We start from the raw sequence: 20761 nt of genomic DNA, 5'->3' as shown, positions 1-20761 counted from the left end.
TACTGTAGAGCACAAAGAGAGTGCACGTCTTATTGAAAACAATGAACAAGGAGCGGCTTTGCTTAAATGAAAAAGCATGGCCGCTCTCTTTCTCTCTCAGGCTGCCTGTGGGGGGAGGGGATGTTTTCGCTTGCACTACAGCCTACAGATAGGCAGGCAAACACGTGCAGCAATCTCCTCCTCCCCCTTCCCAGCAGGCACGTGCTCGCTCGCTCTTTCTCTCTCTCTTTCAGCTCAGCTTGCAGGCAGGCAAGGGAACCTGGCTTGTTCGTATACCGAGTGTGTGGTTGTGAACCGAGGCAAAAGTTTGGCGATCTTTTTGGTCGTGAACCGAGTTGTACGTGAACCGGGACGTTCATGAACCGAGATTCCACTGTATTGATTTTTTGATTGTTTGCTTTTCTCTCTCTCTCTCTCTCTCTCTCTCTCTGACATTCTCTGCTCCTGACACACATTCCCTTGAAGAGAAGATGTTTTTGCATTCTTTTAATTGTGAGAAAGAACTGTCATCTCTGTCTTGTCATGGAGCACAGTTTAAACTTTTGACTAAAGGGTGTTATTTCATGTCTAGAGGGCTCTAATAATGTTAACAGTGTGGGAGAGTTTATAAGGACTAAAAATAACCATACAAACATATGGTTTCTACTTCGCGAATTTTCACCTATCGCGGGTGGTTCTGGAACGCAACCCCCGCGATCGAGGAGGGATTACTGTACTTTAATGAACATTAGATGAAGTTCTGAATGCAAATCATGTCTTGCATTATAAATCATTGGTGGCTGATTTTTTAGATTTTTGCTAAAGAGTCAATATGGATTCGTCTTTTGGTGTTTAGCTTTCTTCTATATGCAGTACAGGACGTCCTCGGGTTACAACATCTTGACATACGACATTTCGAGTTTACAATGCTCACTCCCATAAAAACTTAAAAATAATTGAGATGCGAGTGTTTCAGCTTAGGCCATTAGCGTCATACTTACAGACTACATGGGTGAACTAGTTTGGTTGCACACAGAGGAAGTGTTCCATTTGTGTGGCTTTGCTTGGCGACTTTGTAACCCTTATCATGGCTTCTAAACGAAAGACAGAGTCTTCAGATGGTAGTGCTTTGAAGAAGAGGAAATCTATCACGATGGAAGTGAAATTAAACAGTGTAAAGAGATCAGAAGGAAAAAAGATAAGGAATTTTTTTACAGTAATTTTTTGTCATTTTTTCTGTTACTGCAGTACAGTGTACAGTACAGTATATTTATGTCCTTTTCCTTTTTCTGTGGCTTCGTTGTGTTTCTATGTTCTAGATTATGATTTTGCAAATGTGTTCGGATAGGTAAGTGTCTTAGGCTAGGGTGTATTTTGACTTACACCAAAATTCGGGTTACATCACTGTTGTAGCAACGGAACTGTGTCGTAACCTGAGGACCCCCTGTATAGGATATTATTTGAATACTTTACTATGTTTTAAGAGAATTTTATACAGAACAACGTGAGTTGTGTCCCTATGTAAGCACTGCCAGATGACAAGAGTTATAGGATTTATAAAGTCAGAGGAGAAATCTCAAACATCAAGTGAAGCTTCAACAGATCTCCCCACCACGGCAACTGACCGGCAGATGAGTGTCAACATAGAGAGGCAGCTCAAGTTCACGGTTTACGTAGTCACAAACTCACTGAGACCAGACATAGCACTGCTGTCTGAGTTAGTAGGACCGGTGATTATGTTGAAACTAACTGCACTGGGAAGACAGGATAGAGGAGGCATATGAGAGGAACAGGGCCAAATGCCAGGACTTTGTTGATGACTGCCACAGAGCAAGGTGGAAGGCAAATGGTTTGACCGTTGAGGCAGGTAGCAGGGGATTCACTGGCCAATCTCACTGCCAAGTCTTCAGTTGTTTAGGCATCATAGGAGCCCACTGTAGTAGAGCCATCAAGATGGGGCTTGCTACTGAGGCACAGGCTGGGGTCTGATTAGTCCCAGGTAGATCACCTGGGGAAGGCTGTCTGATGTTGTAAGACCCAGAACACACTGTGATCCCAGGAATGTCACTAATGATGTGTCTGAGAGCTTCATACGATGTGTTGAATAACGTAACAGTGTCAAAAAATATACCTTAGTGAATAAATTCATCAGTAGAACATTAGAACAATCTAGGTGAGAACAGGCCATTCAACCCAAGAAAAGCTCACCAGTACTATCCACTTGCAGTCCCTAAAGTCTTACTGTCTACCACACTTCTTGGTAACTTATTTCAAGGGTCTGTGGTTCTCTGTGTAAAGAAAAACTTCCTAATGTTTGAGCAAAGTTTACGCTTAATAAGTTTCCAACTTTGTCCCCATTTTCTTGACGAAGTCTTGATCCACTGGACTGATTCCCTTCATACTTTTAAACACTTATATTCTGTCTCCTCTTAATCTTCATTTGATTAAGCTGTAAAGGCTCAGCTCTTTTAATCTTTCTTCATAATTCAACCCTTGTAGCTCTGGACTCAGCCTAGCCGCTCTTCTCTTGACCTTTTCTAGTGCTGCTATGTCCTTTGTGTAGCCTGGAGACCAAAACTGCACACAGTACTCAAGATGAGGCCTCACCAGTGTGTTATAAAGCTTCACCATAGTTTCCTTGGACTTGTACTTCTGTCATCTGTAAACAGAAGTAGATTGAGTTGTCAAAAGGCTTTTTAACAATGAACAGCTTCCACAGCAGGTGAAGTGTGGTGAGTGAATGCCAGAGTTCCATAAGTACATGACAGCACTCAGGAATACAAACAAGTATCAATATAAAAAAATCAACTTGCAAATAACTTGACTACATCAAAAAGAAAAAAAGCAAATGTTAAATATTTTGTAAGATAAAAGCCATTTTACATAGAAGTGCCAGTCCATTTCCATGCATACAATTGAAGTCCCCTGCCAGCATTATTTTGTGAATTGTATTGTAGAAGGAAAAACAAAAAAGACTTAAATTGACTATCATAAGAGTTTGAAACTGACAGCTAAGCCAGAATAAGCTTAGAGTTATCAAACTTCATCTTTTTGGATCTGCAGTTACCATGGATACTACAGAATTAACGGTCTGATGTGTATATCGCTAACCCTCTTGATTTATTGTATATTTTGAGGCTGCACCATCTCTCCTCTCTGTCACAAATGACATTTCACTGGCAGGTGAATCACCTTTAGACAAAAGAACATAAAGATAAGGCAGTACTTTACTTCTCTGTACTTAAAGGCTCCACCCTTTGATATTCTAGCTAATGTTTAGTTGACAGGACAATGTGCCCTGTTGGCCATGCTTAAGTTTAGTAATTGCTTTTAACTAATATCGTAAAATAATACAAGACATTTTAATTTGGTGTGTGTCAGCTACAGCATACTACCAAAGCACAACAATATTTCAGCACACTTGCAACTGAGAAGTCCAAAGAATAAAAAAATCAAATAAATTATTCACTGCTCAAATAACCCCACTCATCTATGACAACAGAAAATGAAAAAGAGAACAAACTCATCCGTGCGCCATTACAAACAGAGAGGAAAGAAGCCCTGAATAAGCCCCTGTTCTGTCACTTGTTGCACAGCAACGGTGAAAACAGAGAAAAGAAAGTGAGACCCTCTGTCCAAATTACCGTTCAATTAAAATGATATGGTACTATTATGTTAATATGTAGCACAGCCATGCATTACAGATTAGTAAAATTATAGTTACTTAACTGAAGTAATTAAATGTTTGACTAAATAAATTTGCAAAAAATTATTAACCTGACAGTGCATTAAAGAAAAATAATTGTCATATGCATATTGAAATGAAGAGTACGTGACATTATGTAGCATTGTATAAATTAATGAAACAGGAATAAGCATTATGGATGCAAAGGTAAGAAAAACAAGAAAAAACAAATCTGTCAGTATTAAAAATGTATACATGAACAAGTATACTGTATATTTAGTAAAGATAACTTCTTTCTTATTCATACTTCATTTCATACTCCTATAGAAATGTGATACCTATGTTAAGCTGAACCCAGTTCTGACAGAAATGTTTTAATGCTTACTTAAATGTAATGACTATATTTTTCTTTAGAAACATTATCTCTTAACTTTAAATAATTCATTACTTTTCTTGCTTTTTAGTCATTCTGTTGTGTGTTCAGACCATAGTGTGGCCATATATATATATATATATATATACAGTATATATGTTGTTGGTAGATCGTCTGTGGAATGTCCATTTACACATTTTTGCACTTCAGGTCTTTGCGCTTTGTGGTAAGGAAGAGAGAAAGGCATTAATACACTGTCTCGTACACCCATCCCACATCTTTTCACGCTCTGGCAGATCCGTTGGCTGCCCCCTAATCACGTGATTATGATAATATATATTATTTATGAGAATGCCCTTGTCGATCAAACAGAGAAAGCTTTGCAGTTTACTTGTGACTTTACGCTGTGGGAAGATCAGTAAATAAATCAAGGTAAATAACATTCGATCTGGCTTTTATATAAGTAACATATAAATGTTTCTTATGTTAAGCTCTGTAAGCCATGCTGCTTCGTTGGAGGACAGGTGTGGGGTACACTGACTGGCAGGATGACAGCCGACCTCGTACTGCACCCTGATGGTGACATTGTTCACCTTTACACCTGGTGCAGCTGTGTTGTTCTTATATGTGAGTGGATGTTTCTTGTGGTGGTGGTGGTGGTGGTGCGGCTTCTGTTCTCTTTCTCCGATGTAGAACCCTTGTCCTCATCTGAGTTCACCTCTGTTATAGCACGTCTTTATTTGAAAACTAACAGTGTCAGATCAGGGTGAGAGTGAGCACGACTGAGAGAATAAAACTGAATAAAAAAAAAAAAAGCTAACCTTTGCAAGTACCATACATTTACACCGGCTGTTACAGACTCAAATCAAATGTATGTTTGTATTGTATAATAGTAAGAATAAGAGCAGCTCACTTCTCAAAACATTTATTTTGAGACTTGAGAAGGCTCGAACCATCAACCTTTTAAATAGGAGGCAGCCTTTCTTACCATTGTACTACCTAAGAAGCCGTGACAAAAAACCATACTAACCCGATTTCTTTTTAATTGGTTATAGTCTTGAATAAAAGCACACTTGTTCTGTTAAATTTGTACCTTTTTTGAAGTTGCTTATTTGATATTTGGACTCCAGTCTTCACACATTATACACTTAATGTCAAAATTTTGTTGTTAGTACTGAAACATGGAAAAAGTTTGTCTTTTAGGTATGTGTTTAACATTTCCTGCATTCCCATTATCCTACACTTACATAGATCTTTGTAGACAAGGAACACACATGAAATGCACGTGTTTCAAATAACAATACATTTTTTAGCCTATACAGCTCTAGGTACCTGACTCCCTGATAAACCAGACTTGAGTTGGGAGAGGTTTTTGCAGTTTCTCCGGCGGTGTGGGAGATGGTATAGCAGGCTGCTTGGGATTATCGACACATTTACAAGACAAAAGACGGTGACGGAGAGGTGCGAGCGGATTTAAGGTGGGCTGGATTTACAAGTTTTTTCGTAAGCTTTGGTAATTCTAGTGTTAAAGAGCTGTTACCAGGACAAGTCTCAAATAAAAGTCTTTCTCCAACCTTAACTAGCAAGTTTTACTAGGAGCATGAAAGAACATTACATTAACTAGTTTCTGGAACCATCCCCAGAGCATTCTGCTTGTTTACTTGACCATTTCAGCAGTCTCTTCATGACATTAGAAAAACAAATATTTATATATTTCAATGTGCATTGTCAATCAAAATACTTAACTATTGTTACCTCCAAATTATTCGCTCACACTTCCCCTTCGGACCTGGTTAAACTCCCACTAAAAACTCTGAGGTTGCTCTGGTGTTCCTAATCTTTAACTCTGTCTATTTCTAATGTGTATAAATAATACATGTATCAGAAACCAAATACTGGGCAGCTGAAACTGGGAAAAAACAGAAATATATAAAGTATAAATAATTCTTAAGATAATAACATAAAAGTATAAAATCTAATTAAATTCAATAATATCAAACATAGAAAATCAAAGTCAAATAATAATATGTATCAAAATCCTTTTTCTTCATCTGACTATGCCTGGAAGTCCATCCATCCATTATCCAACCCACTATATCCCACCTACAGGGTCACAGTGGTCTGCTGGAGCCAATCCCAGCCAACACAGGGCGCAAGGCAGGAAACAAACCCCGGGCAGGGTGCCAGCCCACCGCAGTGCCTTGAAGTTGAATTATATTAATCATGTGTGTGATATTGGCATTACATGCTTTTCTCTATAAATCTCAAATTTGTGTCCCATAGCCTCATAACGTCTAAGTAAGATGATGAAGCATTGTTAACAACTATTAGATTTCCCTCTAATCCAATAAAGAATAGCTGTGTTAGTTCATAAAAAAATACCTAGTCTTGTATTTTTGTGAGTGACAAAACTATCTAATAGTAACATTTGTAGCAACACAGACAGCAAAAATACATACTTCAAAACTTCAAAAGTTCCTAGTGTATTTTGCCAAAGAAGCGTGCAACAATGAAAAGAGATAGAATCTTCTTACAAATACTTCAATGTGCACTGCAAATCAAAATACTTAACGTGTTACCTCCAAATTATTCACTCACAGCGCACAGCCAGCATCCATATGACGTGGAGAAAAGCGAACATACAATTAGCAAATTATGGATGGAGTGAGGTGTGAGTGAAGAGGACATTGCAGTAAGCCAGCTGATTCACAAGAAGATCACACTCACAGAAAATCTAACAATGTTTGCAAATGTGATAAAAACCAGTCACCTTTCTTTGGTTTTGCTACATAAAGATACTGACACACATCTGAGATTTTTCTGCAGCTGAAGTTGTAAGTACTGATGAAAGGTGGAGCTTGGCCTTGAACGAGTTACCATTTTGGAAGAAATGTCATACGAGTACCTACAGTATACTGTAATTCTGGCACACATACTGCATTACATATACACAAAATGGTTTAATGGTAAATATGCATCGAAACCATGCAATGTATTTTTTATCAATGGTGCCCCATATATCTGTGCCACTGAATCAGACACTTGGTACACTTTGTGCAGAAATGCACCATATGTTATTGTTACTGGCCTCAGGCCTAGGGGAGCCTGGGTCAGGTACAAGCCACTGTGGCTACAGGGTGTAGCCAAAGATGTATGCTGACTACAAAAGCATAAAAGAAACAGGCAGCAGACCATAGTTTCTTTTTTTAATTCTGATTTGCCCAGAGCCCTTGGAGTGTGATTTGGGTTCTGTAACCTCAGATCTGACATATGCAGGAAAGGCCATATGAGGCTTTAGCATCCTCGTTGGAGTGATCTTACCTGGTGTCTGGTTTATCATTACTTGTTCTTGCTGGTCTCTGCATTTTCTTTTTCACTGTGTCTTTTTCAAGAGGCATGTCATTGATTGGCCATAGACAGGTGTGTTGCATTGTGGGAAACCGAGTCTGAGGGGACCTGTTACTTCTGTTGGTCACTAGTCGTGTTCAGTTTCCCAATTCCCACCTCTCGCTTCATCCAAAAGTCCTGTGTCCCATCTTATAAAAGCAATCAAACATTTCTCATAATTTGGAGTCGGACCAGGTCTGAATCCTTTCTGCATTACTTTTATCTTCACTTCGGATCTTCACCCTTTCGCCTTTCAATCTTCGGACAAGCAACTCCTCCAAAAGGGTCTAACGGAGCTCCTTGTGGGCAGTGATTGTGGTGCTACAAGGTTAGCACAGGGATTTTAATATATCTCACTTTACATTCCTCAGAGTCTGTTACATTCTCAAATGTTGTAGACATAGGTAGCCATCAGATGCTTTATGCTCACATTCCTGAAATTCGCAGTTAGTCCTAAAGGTAGTTGAGGATGGGCCAAAGCTTGGTTCTGCATTGACAGTAGCATCTTTTCAATCCAATTTAAAAATTTACTCAAAAATATATAGTAAAAAGCTAAAGGTCAAATCTTAACATTAATAATTAATATTTTAAAAATTCATAATTCTAAAAAAGATAGAGAGAGAGAGCTTCTGTAAAGGCTATTGCAAGGTGTGCAGGTGCTTGTAGCATAGTAGTATAAACCCTTGACGCATATTTTAACACAATCACTGCACGCTGGGGAAACTCCTAAAGACTGGAAAATGGCAAATATTATCCTTGTAGCTGCGTTTTTTCCAAAATTACCAAAGTTCAGCAGCTCTAGCTTAAAAATGGGATTCAACAAAAGTCTGATGCACCAAAATGATTCGACAGACAAAACATCTTTGTTTTTAAAAGTTTTAGTTAAAATTCAAAATAAAACAGTTCACACAAGAAAGAAAATTAAAATAGCAAAAAAAAGAAAGTTCTTGTTAAGAAAAGTTCTGTTCAAAGCTTAAATCTTGTTACATTTCAAATTGTTACAAATCACTTCAAAACGTTTCTGAACCATTAAAACAATGTTCAGAAAACTGTATGCCTATCCCATTTCTGAGTTGAAAATGGGCTTTTCAAGTCCCTGTTTACGGGAACCTGTTCTAAACAACAACTGACACAATGAAGACACTGTATCTCAGTTATAACAAGAAAGTTCTATCTCTTACTGACTTATAGGGGGAAAAGACTATCCCATTGTCCATGACTTTGAAAGAAAATTATATTCTGTTCAAATTAAGCAAACACTAATATGAGTTTAACTCAAAGCTTTAACTGTCTAAGATTGGCTCTTACAATCCTGTTATATGAAACAGGTGATCTGGCAGATTCAAGCAACTACAGGCCGGCAAGCTTAACGTGCAACACAGGCAAATGATTGGAAGGAATTATTAAGGGAAAAATTTATCAGCTGATGGAAATCACAAAAGTTTTACTGAACAGTCAACATGGGTTTAGAAGATGGAGGTAATTTTTTACTAACATGCTGGAATTCTATAAGAAAGCAACTTAAAGGATGTTATCAAAGTGGAGCTTATGATGTTATTTATCTGGACTTTCAGAAACCATTTGATAAGGTGCCACATGAGAGGTTAGGCATCAAATTAAAAGAAGTGGGAGTTCAGGGTAGGGTGTGTAGATGGGTACAGAATTAGCTCAGACACAGGAAGCAGAAGGTTATGGGGCAGGAAACTTTTTCAGAATTTGGTGATGTTAAGAGTTGCTTTGCATAGGGGTCAGTTCTAGGGGCACTGCTATTTTTAATATACATAAATGATCTGGATATGAATATAAGTAACAAGTTGGTTAAAAAAATGAAGAGGTGACATGATTGAACTGTTTAAAATTATGAAGGGAATTAGTCCACTGGATCAAGACTGTTATTTTATAATGACTTCATCAAGAACACGGGGACACATTTGGAAAGTTAAGGGTAAATTTTGCACAAACATTATGAAGTTCTCCTTTACACAAAGAAACACAGACATTTGGAATAAGTGACCAAGGAGTACAATAGACAATAAGACTTTAGGGACCTTCAAAACTTGACTCGATACTTTTTTAGAAGAGTTAAGTGGATAGGACTGTTGAGCGTTGCTTTGGTGGGCTGAATGGCCTGTTCTCATCTAGATTGTGCTAATATTCTAAACATATTGCAGATGATACCAAGCTAGGTGGATTAGCAGATAATCTAGAATCTGTTGAATCATTACAGAGGGACTTGGACAGCATACAGGCTTGGGCAGATTTCTGGCAGATGAAATTTAATGTCAATAAATGTAAAGTATTACAGACAGGAAGTAAAAATATTAGGTTTGAATAGACAATGTTGCGGTTGGAAAATCGAGAGTACACCTTATGAAAAGGATTTTGGAGTCATAGTGGACTCTAAGCTATCGACTTCCTGACAGTGTTGAGAAGCCATTAAGAAGGCTAACAGAATGTTATGTTATATAGCGCCTTGATGTGTGGAGTACAAGTCACAGGAGGTTCTGCTCAACCTTTATAACACACTGGTGAGGCCTTATCTGGAGTACTGTGTGCAGTTTTGTCCACTGGACTACAAAAAAGACAAAGAAGTTCTAGAAAAAGTCCAGAGAAGAGCGACTAGGCTGATTTAAGGATGTCAGGGGAAGAATTATAAGGAAATATTTAATCACTGAACATTTTTGGTTCAAGCAAATGGAGATTAAGAGGTGATATGATTTAAGGGTTTAACATTATGAAGGGAATTAGTATAGTGGATTGAAATTGTTATTTTAAGATGGGTTCAACCAGAACACGGGGACACAGCTGGAAACTTGTTAAGAGTAAATTTTGCACAAATGTCACGCAGAGAGCCATAAAGACATGGAATAAGTACGGTGGTAGACAGTAGGACTTTTACAATTAGACTTGATGTTATTGGAAAATGTTAAGTGGATAGGACTGTCAAGCTTTGTTGGCCTGATGAAAGTAAAGAAAAACACCATGAAAAGTGTGAGGGAAGGAGCTTGATACCAAAGCATGTGATGCATTTTTATGCACAGAACATGATGTCAGATGAGACTGACTTCACAAGACATATGTCAGCTGCACTGGAAAAATATATGTTAAGAAAAGAAAGGATGTGTGTTAACAGCAAAGCCCTGACACCTTAATAACACAACAACTCAATGTTGACTTGTGGTCCTTCACCTGGGAGTTACTGAACTTGCAGAAAGTGCGGAAAACATACTTGATAAAACAAAAAATCCCATCAGTATGTGATGGTCGTCCATGTGGTGCCTGCTTTTAGCCATTGCGTGAAAGTATCAGCGGACAGGTGTTCATTCATCTTATGCATAAATTATGAAAAGCTTTGCAATCTGGGACAAGACAGAGTTCACCAATTACTGTATGGACAGCTTTGCTAAAACCAAGGCTAAGCTAAATGTTTACCTGGATAGCTGGAAACTGGATCGCATGCTGCTGTGTAAGTAGTATTATAGATGTGGAATAACAATGGACCCTGTGCATTATAATTAAATTGCACATCTGCTGAAGAAGGGTACTATCTGAGAAAGATTTTCTTAAAAGAAGAAAAAAACATGAGGTGTTGTGTTTTTATTAAATGCAATCCGCCACTCTTTGTTTTCTTCCCGTTCTCACCTACCCTTTGTCGGCATCCCACCTGTCTTGCTACACCCCATGTGCTCCTATTGTGCTGAATGCACCAGACTCCCACACAACGTTGGCTCACCTCAGGTGGCTAATTAAGGAAAAACACTTCAGTGTGAAATAATAATGTAACAGTTCTCCGCAAAACAAAATATATTTTAATTCTTCTGCCTGTGCGTTTTCATTCATTCAGCTTGCACTGCTTCTCTTAATTACATGGCTAACTTAAAACATACGTACAGCTGTGAATTAAGAAACATTACAGCTAATTTCAGGTAAATTACATCCATCCATCCATTTTCTAATTTGCACATCCAGTTCAGGGTCAAATAGAAGTGGTGCCTAAACTTTAGAAAAATGATGGCATACTAGCATCCCCCGTTTAAAAATAAAAATCTGTAAATCACTAAAAATAATTACACTATAATAAACATTTTTGGGGATTTTTGTTTTACTTTGAATGCAAATGTGACAGCACATTAAACAGAAGAGTGAACATGCTTCTCTACTTTTTATTTTGTTGTGCCGGGAGCCCTTCACTGCTCATATTTGTTATCCATGGCTAGATGAACAATTTCTGCAGTAATGAATCCTCCCTACTATCAGGCACAGATGAGTTACTGTTATAAATGGAGGGTATTTAAGCTCTGGTGTCTGTGATAAGCAAGGTCACCTTACTCTGAAGAGGCGAGAAAGAGTTATTTGCTCATTGAAAGCATCTCAATAAATGAACTGAAACACAGAATCGCATAGACTATAATTATTAGTCTAAATGACCAGTACGCCTGTATAGCAGCAAGGGGAATTTACAATAAGGATCAATAGTATGACATTTCTTAATGAAGCACCAAGTGAACTGCACACTTCACTCACTTCTCATAATATGCAGGCGATGGAAAGTTTCTGTCAGCAATTCTGTTTGCCTTTATATCTCATTCTTTCACATCCTCAATACCATTTGGCTTTCATGTTTAAAACTTTTGCACTTTAATTCCTTTTTATATGACTACGATTTTTCTAGAACTTCTTGTGTATATTATGGAAGTGTGCACTGCTGCCTCCCACCTTCATATACCTGCGTTCCTCAGCTCAGCTTGGGTGGCAGTATGTGCGGGTTTCACATTCTCTAAGTGTACGTGAATTTTCCCAAGAGATTCTGGTTTCGTACCAAAGACGTCCAATGTAGGTTGGCCTGATTAGTGTGAAAGTGATTATGTGTTGGTGTGAAACAAGAAAAAGAGCATCAAGTGAACGCAAACTTCAACTCACAGAGACACCAGACAGGATTTCCCAAGCCTGTAGCTGCAAGATGTTAGAACGTGACTGCTTCTAAGGCATGTCCACGTCCATGTTGCTGAGGCCTTTTGTGCCATGGCAGAAGGGCTTCTCTGTGTTGATGACAGAGCATCCTGGAACCGGAGTTTCAATTAGTAGCCCTTCCACAAATGAAATGAAAGGCTTTAGACACCAAACTGGCATCTTATTCTAGATTCATTGGATTATATGTTGAACAAAAGCTCATGAGATCTAGCCATGATGTCTGAGAATACAATATGAACAGCCTTGATGCTCCTGTTTACACATTAATGATACACTGGAGGACAGCACTACCAGCTTAACAGCCATCAGACACAGCAAAAACCGGACAAACAAACTCCATTCTAATTCTAACTCAGTCTTTGTTCCTCTTCCTCTCAATATAACTAATGAGCGGTCTGGATATCTGTTTTTTACTTAGGTGTATCCATTGTTGTACATGTTGCAGGTTGTTTTATTGCTGTTTTTAATGTGATAGATAGATAGATAGATAGATAGATAGATAGATAGATAGATAGATAGATAGATAGATAGATAGATAGATAGATAGATGACAGTGAGGTCCACATGCCACCATTTTTTGAGAACTTCTCTTATGAGTGCAGTTATCTTATATCTATATATTGGTTACAGCGCTGTTGCAAATCATGTGATAAACATTGTCACATTATCATGTCACATGATAACTTATACTTCTTCGACGTTCAAGTAAAAATAGCGTTTTGCATCTTTCTTTCTTTGCATCTTTTTTTCTTTCTTTTTTGCAAACCACACACAGATGCAGCAAGTCAATATGTTCTCTATAGAGCAACAATAGGATAACAGGATAACAATAGAATGACATAAGTAGTGAAACTATTCTTCCTTAGGACCCTCAGGATATGAAGCATCTGCTGTGCTTTCTTAACTAACTTTGTGGTGGTAGTGTTCCACATCAGGGGCCTCATGCATAACACCGTGCGTAGAATTCGCACTATAACATGACGTAAGCACAAAAGCCAAATTGTGCTTACACACAGAAAAATCCAGATGCAGGAATCTGTGCGTACTCCAACTTCCATGTTCTTCCGCTACATAAATCCCGGTCAGCATGAAAAGTAACGCAAGTGCACGTGCCTGCTGTCCCACCCCAATTCCTCCCAGAATTACGCCTCTTTGAATATGCAAACCAATATAAATAGCCCTTAAGCTCAGCATTCTGTGAAAAGACAATGGGATAAGCACGGGGGAAAATAGAAGAATTTCAGCGAATACCAAGTGGAGGCAAAGGAAAAACATACTATTTGTTTGTTTAAACCGTGGTATAATCAACAAAAGGAAGTTGATCGAGTGACATAGAGTGTCGGAGAAACTTGGCAGCTCACGTTCACAAAGTCACACAGTACCTGAAATAAAAAAGAAGTTACATATCAAAGTCACTGTGAAAAGGCAAGTTGTAGCCCACCGTCTGAGTGTCATATGAAAGCTTATTAGGGTACAGGCAAAAAAAAGATAAGCATACAGTGGGAAAAAAACACGAAATGTCAACTTTAATCTCAAAATTTCCACTTTAATCATGTAGTTTATTTTGTCATTAAAGTAGAATATCATAAACTTCATCTTAAAATCATTTAATTTACTAGTTTCTCACATCCCATCATAACTAAAGTAGCATGTTAAATGCTTTGTTTTGTATTTGATCTTCAATGTGCTCTATGTGTGTGAATCACTACGTGCTTCCGTTCTTTCTCTTTCTCTTTCTCCGACAGGACACAGAATCCATTACATTCGTGATATTACATCTCTCTGAATAATTAAAATACTGAGATGTATACGTGATATCATTTTCATGATGATTGGAATGAAAGCATGTTATTAAACATGGGAACACGATGGTGCAGTGATTGTTCATGTCTCACACAAGATGCTGCTGCGCCATGCGTGACCTTCGATGAAATAATTTATTGTAGCAGTACTGTCTCTTTCAAACGTACTAACCTTCAATTCCTGTCCTTACTTTCCTTTCCCCAAATACTCAATCGCCACACAATCAGCTCTGTAATAGATGTTAAGCCATCTGTAAACTTAGAACGCGATTCTTCAAAACTTTTAAGGAACATTGAAATATCTTCATAGTACATGTTTAATTATTCTATCCATCTACCCTTCTAGTGTCGCACCAGCCTCAGCAAATATACAGCACAAGGCAGGAACAATACGTGAACTTGCTAACGCTGCAGCACCGTGTCCTCACATGTTTAATTATTAACAATACAGAATATTTAAATGAAGTTTTATCTGTATAATATAACTAACATATTTTGCTGCATTTCATCTTAAAAATGATATCGTCATCATATGTAAATATGCGCTTTATAAAGTGGCACAGGTTGTGCGATATTATAACTGCAGTGCAAGTTTACAGTGAGGTAATTGTACTTATAAGTACAAACAGTTCTACAAGGAGCAATTGATTGAGTGCGTTTATAGTTCTTGGGATGAAACTGTTTCTGAACTGCGAGGTCCGTACAGGAAAGGCTTTGAAACGTTTTGCCGTGGCTGAGACAGCCTGTGCTTGATGCTGTATACTGATAATTCTCTTTCTGCTGTTGTGATTCCTCACTCAGATAAAGTGATATAAATACTCCGAGTGGTGCAGTGAGAGTAATATGGAAAAAGATGATCCGCTGTGGAAATTCTTAAAGGGAGTAGCTGAAAGAAGAAAAAGAAGAAGAAGAAGAAGGTGCAGTGAAAGTAACAACACTAAAGCAGTTATGGTATTTGGAATACTATGGCTATTCCCTGGACCATTATATTGTTACAAGTTAATTACTATCAGATACATTACACTAATAAACAATATGCAGTTAGCTTCAGTGTATTTATAAAGCCATGTCAGGAATGTGTATCTAAGAAATAAAGGGAAACCACACAGGAATAGTAGCACTGCTTTGGTGCTAGGTGCCACCAGTCTGTAAAACCGAGTGGAGAACTTGCGTACGACAGGGTATGAGGTACCGTGGAAATGTGCGTGGCTTTATGCCAAGTTTAGGTTTTTTACATCGCAGTTTGAACGTGGAAACATTCTTACGCAACATTTCTGTGCGTGCGCACCATTTATACATGAGGCCCCAGGTCCTTTCTGTGCACAGTAAGGAACTGGAAGTTCGAGACCCTCTCCACACAGTCCTTGACATTTAAAAGGGGTTTTTTCTTCCTCATAAACTCATTGAATCAGCTCACTTCAATTTTCAGCGGCTTGGTTTTGGTGGTGTTAAGAACCAGGTTGTTGTCGCTGCACCACCTTGTACCAATAAATGGACTCATTCCCCGCCAAAAATGATGGTGGTGTCATCTGCCAATTTGATTAACCCATTTGCTGGATTGTGTGGGTGTGCAGTCACGGGTGTAGAGGGTGAAGAGAAGAGGACTCAGCATGCAGCCCTGTGGAGAACCAGTGCTAAGGCTGATGGCTGAGGAGCTGTGGGGGCTTATTCTTACCCTCTGGGAGCAATCAGAGAGAAAGTTCATAATCCAGAGGCAAACAGAGTGGGATAGCCAAAGGTCTATCAATTTGGTCAGCAGTCTATGTGGTAGGATGGTATTAAAGGCAGAGCTAAAGTCTACAAGGAGCAGCCTAGCGTAACTCCCCCACTGTTCCAATGTGGGTTAGGACAGCATAGGGATTTGTGGCCTAGGCATCCACTGTAGGTCTGTTTGCCCTGTAAACATACAGTATTGGTGTGTGTCTAACTTGGGTGGGTGGCTTGAAATAATGCGAGGTTGGACCAGTTTCTCAAAGCACTTCATGATCAGAGGGGTAAGTGGCACTGGAGAGTTGTCATTCTGACTGCTGATGGTAGTCTTTTTTGGCATTGAAATTATAATAAAGGTCTTCAGGTAGGATGGAATAGTGGAATGGGATAAGGAGTGGTGCAAGATCTTGGTAAAGACTCCAGCCAGCTGATCCGCACAGTTCAACAGCACTTGTCCACAGATGCCATCAAGTTCCACTGCACAGATCCATTAATTAACTAATCAATTAACTTTTAATGTTGCATTCCTTAATTTTTATGTAAAGTTCAGCTAAGGCACATTAACGTCCCCTTTCGTTACATAAGAGAAAATCTAGCATATTACCAGCTGATGCATGTGTAGCAGAAGTGTCATTATGGGAAAGGATCACAAAGGAAACCAGAGCAACACTAAATGATGTCCTCGACCAAGTGACTGAAAACAATGTAAACAATAAACAAAATTAAAATTTGAAAAATAAGGTATTCCCTACAATTGTCTTGAACAGCATGAATCCTTCCACAACCTCAGTTAAACAAAAGTAATAACTTATAAGAGTTTCCTGATATTACCATCAGTTTGTGAAGAATTTTTTGTTCTAGTATTGGACTGATAATGACCCTCATCAAAAAATCTATGAAGATGTTACTTGGATTTATAAGACCAGGAAAAAGAAGAAGAGAAAGAAAGCAGTCTTTATCACTGATCTGCCAAGATCTGCTGTTATTCTAGGCCACTCAAGAGGATCAATCTTTAAATTCAAGGAAACTACAGAGGCATTCATTACTAACCCATCTACAATACATGATCTTCCAGCATAGAGTGTTGCTAAAAGAAGATCTGACTCGGTTAATCAGTTGTAAAAGGCATTTTGCCCCAGTTTCTGAATTTAAACAAAATACTTTTTGTGTGTTGATACAGTGAGGTCTTCATAATCTTTAAAATTTATGGTATTTGTTTAGATTTTGTTATTTAGTTTACCGTTTTTGACCAATGCCAGTTAGAATTTGCCTTCAGGTAAACCCCAGCTGTAACAGTATTGAAGTGAATCATTCTTCAGCTTGACATTCATAGTCAAATCAGCACAAAAGTGTATTACTTGTTTGATTCACTTTGTTACCAACACACTAATGATGTATCATTCCAACCCTGCAATAGTTGTGACTTCAGTCAGGGTAACTGTAGTTGGAACAACAGCAAACTTCCATGTTTTTTTCGTGGACACAGCAAGCTGGATCTGCTTTATTTAAATGTTAAATACCTTTTGTTATATTCAGTCAAGGTTTCTCCCCCGGCTAGGGTTTAAATCAATGTTCTTATGTCCTTTTCGTTAATTTTTTTAATTATTTCTTGATGTTAATGTTTCTTTTGTTTATTATCTGCATTGTGTACTATGCCTTGGTTATGTGTTTTCTGGGTGGTGACCTAAGAGGCAGGGCCACCTGCCAATCACAGCCAGGAGCTGCTGCATAATTCCAGAGGGTCTCCCCTAGTTACCTGGCGGTTCATTGTGAATGTGCACTGGAGTGGGTGTGTTATTGTGTTTTTTGCTATACCTTCTGCTTTTTTTTTGTGATTTTTCTGGATTTTTTAACCTCTGCTGTGTTTTCGACCTTTGCCATTTGATTGTGTATTGAGACTTTGTTTACTTTTGTGATTGCCTTTATAGACTTTTGTCGGAGGAGAACGACCATATCAGCTGATCAAAGGATGTACCATTAACTGGAGTCGAGGCTCGAGAGGGACAATGGATGAATTGGCTGGCAGGGTGGAAAGATAACTCTGTGCCCAGTCAGTATAAAATTATTAATGGAACAATGGAAGCTGGAACTTGCGAGTGGTTCTATCCCCCATGCTCTACCTGGCAGTGGTCCTTGTATGAGAACCCAATTGGGACACCTGCAGGGGTGCTATGCAAATGGAGTCCAGAAGTGCAGCCCTGTAAGGGTCCCTTGGGATTGGCAGTGGGCTTCCTTTTATGCCGGACTGGGGAATGCTTCCGGTGCCATTTTGTGTCCTCTAGGAAGCACTTTCAGGCCATAGACAAAGTATGATGGTCCTTCCCTGACGGCACCTTCTATGGATCCAAAGAGACCCCTAAAGGCTGCACTCTGTATCCAGCAGAGAGCACTCTTTCTCCCTGGAATGTGTTTCTTGATGCAGAATTGATCAGAACCCAAATATTATACTTTTTGTATCCGGCGGAAAATAATTACAAGAGAGAGAGAAGCATTTGGACATCACAGCCAAGTGGGAGAATGCTGACACAGGTGTCCCATCTAGCAGTGACAATGTCGGTGTCACATCGTGCTGGATCTTTGTCACACTCACATAATTACATATTCATAGAATTCATGTCAGAACTGGCTGGTTATTAATATCTTCATACGCATCAATATTTTCCAAAACAACCTGCATGTGTCCTTCACATGTTTTCTGCTTATGTCCCTAACCTGACTTACAGCTGTCATTTGTCAATCTAATTGGCTGTCTCTCTCTCTCAACTGAAATACATGGATTTGTAAAATAAATTTCACAAATTACATTGGCACAAATAATCTTCTTGCTACACACTCCCGGACTCCATTTCCCTAGCACCACTGCAAGTGTTCTGACTACTACACACTACACAAAAACACAATCCTAATAATAGTAAGATGCACAAAAAATATTTACTGGACCTCACATGGAAATGCCCCCCAAGATCACCACTAAGCTCCAAGCTTTACGGACGACATATAAGGAGGAAGCCTTATAAGGCTAGTGTGGAAGATGAATGTTCTCTTCGTTCCCTTGTACTAATTCATGTCTGAGAAGTAAGCTTTACAAAACCATGTAATAGCATGCTTTGTTTTAGCAAACAGAAAAATATTTGTGCAAAGGACTCAAGGTCTAAGCATTCCACACATGAGTCTGTCTTATCTCATTTTCCCTTAGCTTACCTCTGAACCCCATAACAAAAGGAGCCAAGAAATCAAGTTTTACAAGGGACATTAAAGGGGCTCAAGGTTTGTGCATAATAAATGTGTTGACTGTTGCATTTATATAATGATATTAAATCACGCATTCTAGGGGTATAAAACTGGACCCCACCCAACAGACGGGGTTCAGAAGAGCCCTGACGCTGTCATGTACATTTAATTGTCTGCTTTTATGAAACTCTTCTCAACGTGACTCGGTTGACACCGTGAAAAATAAAGCTGCTTTATAACCGCACCTGCTGTCAGGTCTGAGTTTTCGCCCACAGTTTTGGCCCAACGTGGGGCAGGAGGCAGACGGCTCCTCGTGCAGGATCGTCCAGAGGACCGTGGTGGAGCCGATTCCGGCCGGGTCGGGTCCAGCTTCGGTAAATGTAGGATTGGCCTGCCTTGGGCGTTTCCTGCGTGGGGAGTCCCTGACCTCCTCCTAGCCGATACGAGGCATGACTTGACGGGCATTTCCAGGCAGGTGGATGGAGTCATGGTGAGTAGATCGGGGGATTCCTGTTATTTGAGTTTGACTGGTGTGCTAGAAGTAATACGAATATAGAAAGAAAAAGGAATAAAAGCATATGCAAAATAAAGAATAAGAGAGCATACTGTATCAGACCCATAGGAGGGTTCTAAGGACTCACGGAAGGTGACTTGGGACCCTACGGAAAACGGCACAGTGTGAATGTTAGCTAGTCATATCTGTGAAGTGGATTATAAAGGGGCAAGTGGCACGCTCCTATAATAATTTGAGGAATGGGGGTGAAAGGGCGTATTTAGAGAATGTGTGTCTAAATAAACGGGAGGTCGAGTTTTTCATCCGCTGTCTGGTCATACTCTTGTCTCAACGGGTTGCTAAGGTGACGGAGACAATACCCTGGCAGATTGACGCATACAAACCGTCTGATGAAGGGATCGGGGTTAAAACCTCCATATCCTGGACTCCACGGGGCGTATTGATGTAGGATTCTGCTGATGCGAATAAACGGACACAAAGTCACCTGAAGCTGTAATCCGGGGATAGGAGCGGACGGCGGGTGGAACGGGGTTTATCGAGGGCTGAGTCATTTTTTGCTGAGATCCTGCCGCTACTATGGGAAAAACAATTACCAAGCCAGTCAAACAGTCCCCCAAGAGTCCTAAAAAACCTAACGTTAGAAGGATTATTTTCGGGGATCGCCAGGCTCCTAGTGCGCTGTCGGGATCGAAAGGCGGATCCCCTAGAAAGCTCATTGAAAAAAAAACAGGATTAGATTTAAAAAAAATAAAAAAGTGCAGGTAGATGGCGTAGTGGAAGGAACCGGAGATATGAATGAGATACAGGACATTAGAAAAATACTGTGCAGAAATACACAGGGTTGTTGTAATGGAGGTCCTTATCGGATGGATATGTATGACAGATGGGAATTGGTTATTAAAGACCGTACGTTGGAAGCGGCACAGAAACGGAATGAGCTTTAAGTTGCTGAACTTAAGAATAGAAAGGAAAAGAAGAGCTGCTTATAGCTTTACAGAAAGTGCAGGCTGATACGGAACCAAAGTCTGAAGGAAGGAGGAAAAGGAGTGATAAAAAGACCCTTTATATCCGTGCTCTCTTCCCCAACACTTTACCCACAACCCCTTCCA

Source organism: Polypterus senegalus, chromosome 5 (genome assembly GCF_016835505.1).
Source record: "Polypterus senegalus isolate Bchr_013 chromosome 5, ASM1683550v1, whole genome shotgun sequence".
NCBI lineage: Eukaryota > Metazoa > Chordata > Cladistia > Polypteriformes > Polypteridae > Polypterus > Polypterus senegalus.
Note: the sequence above shows the minus strand (reverse complement) of the source record.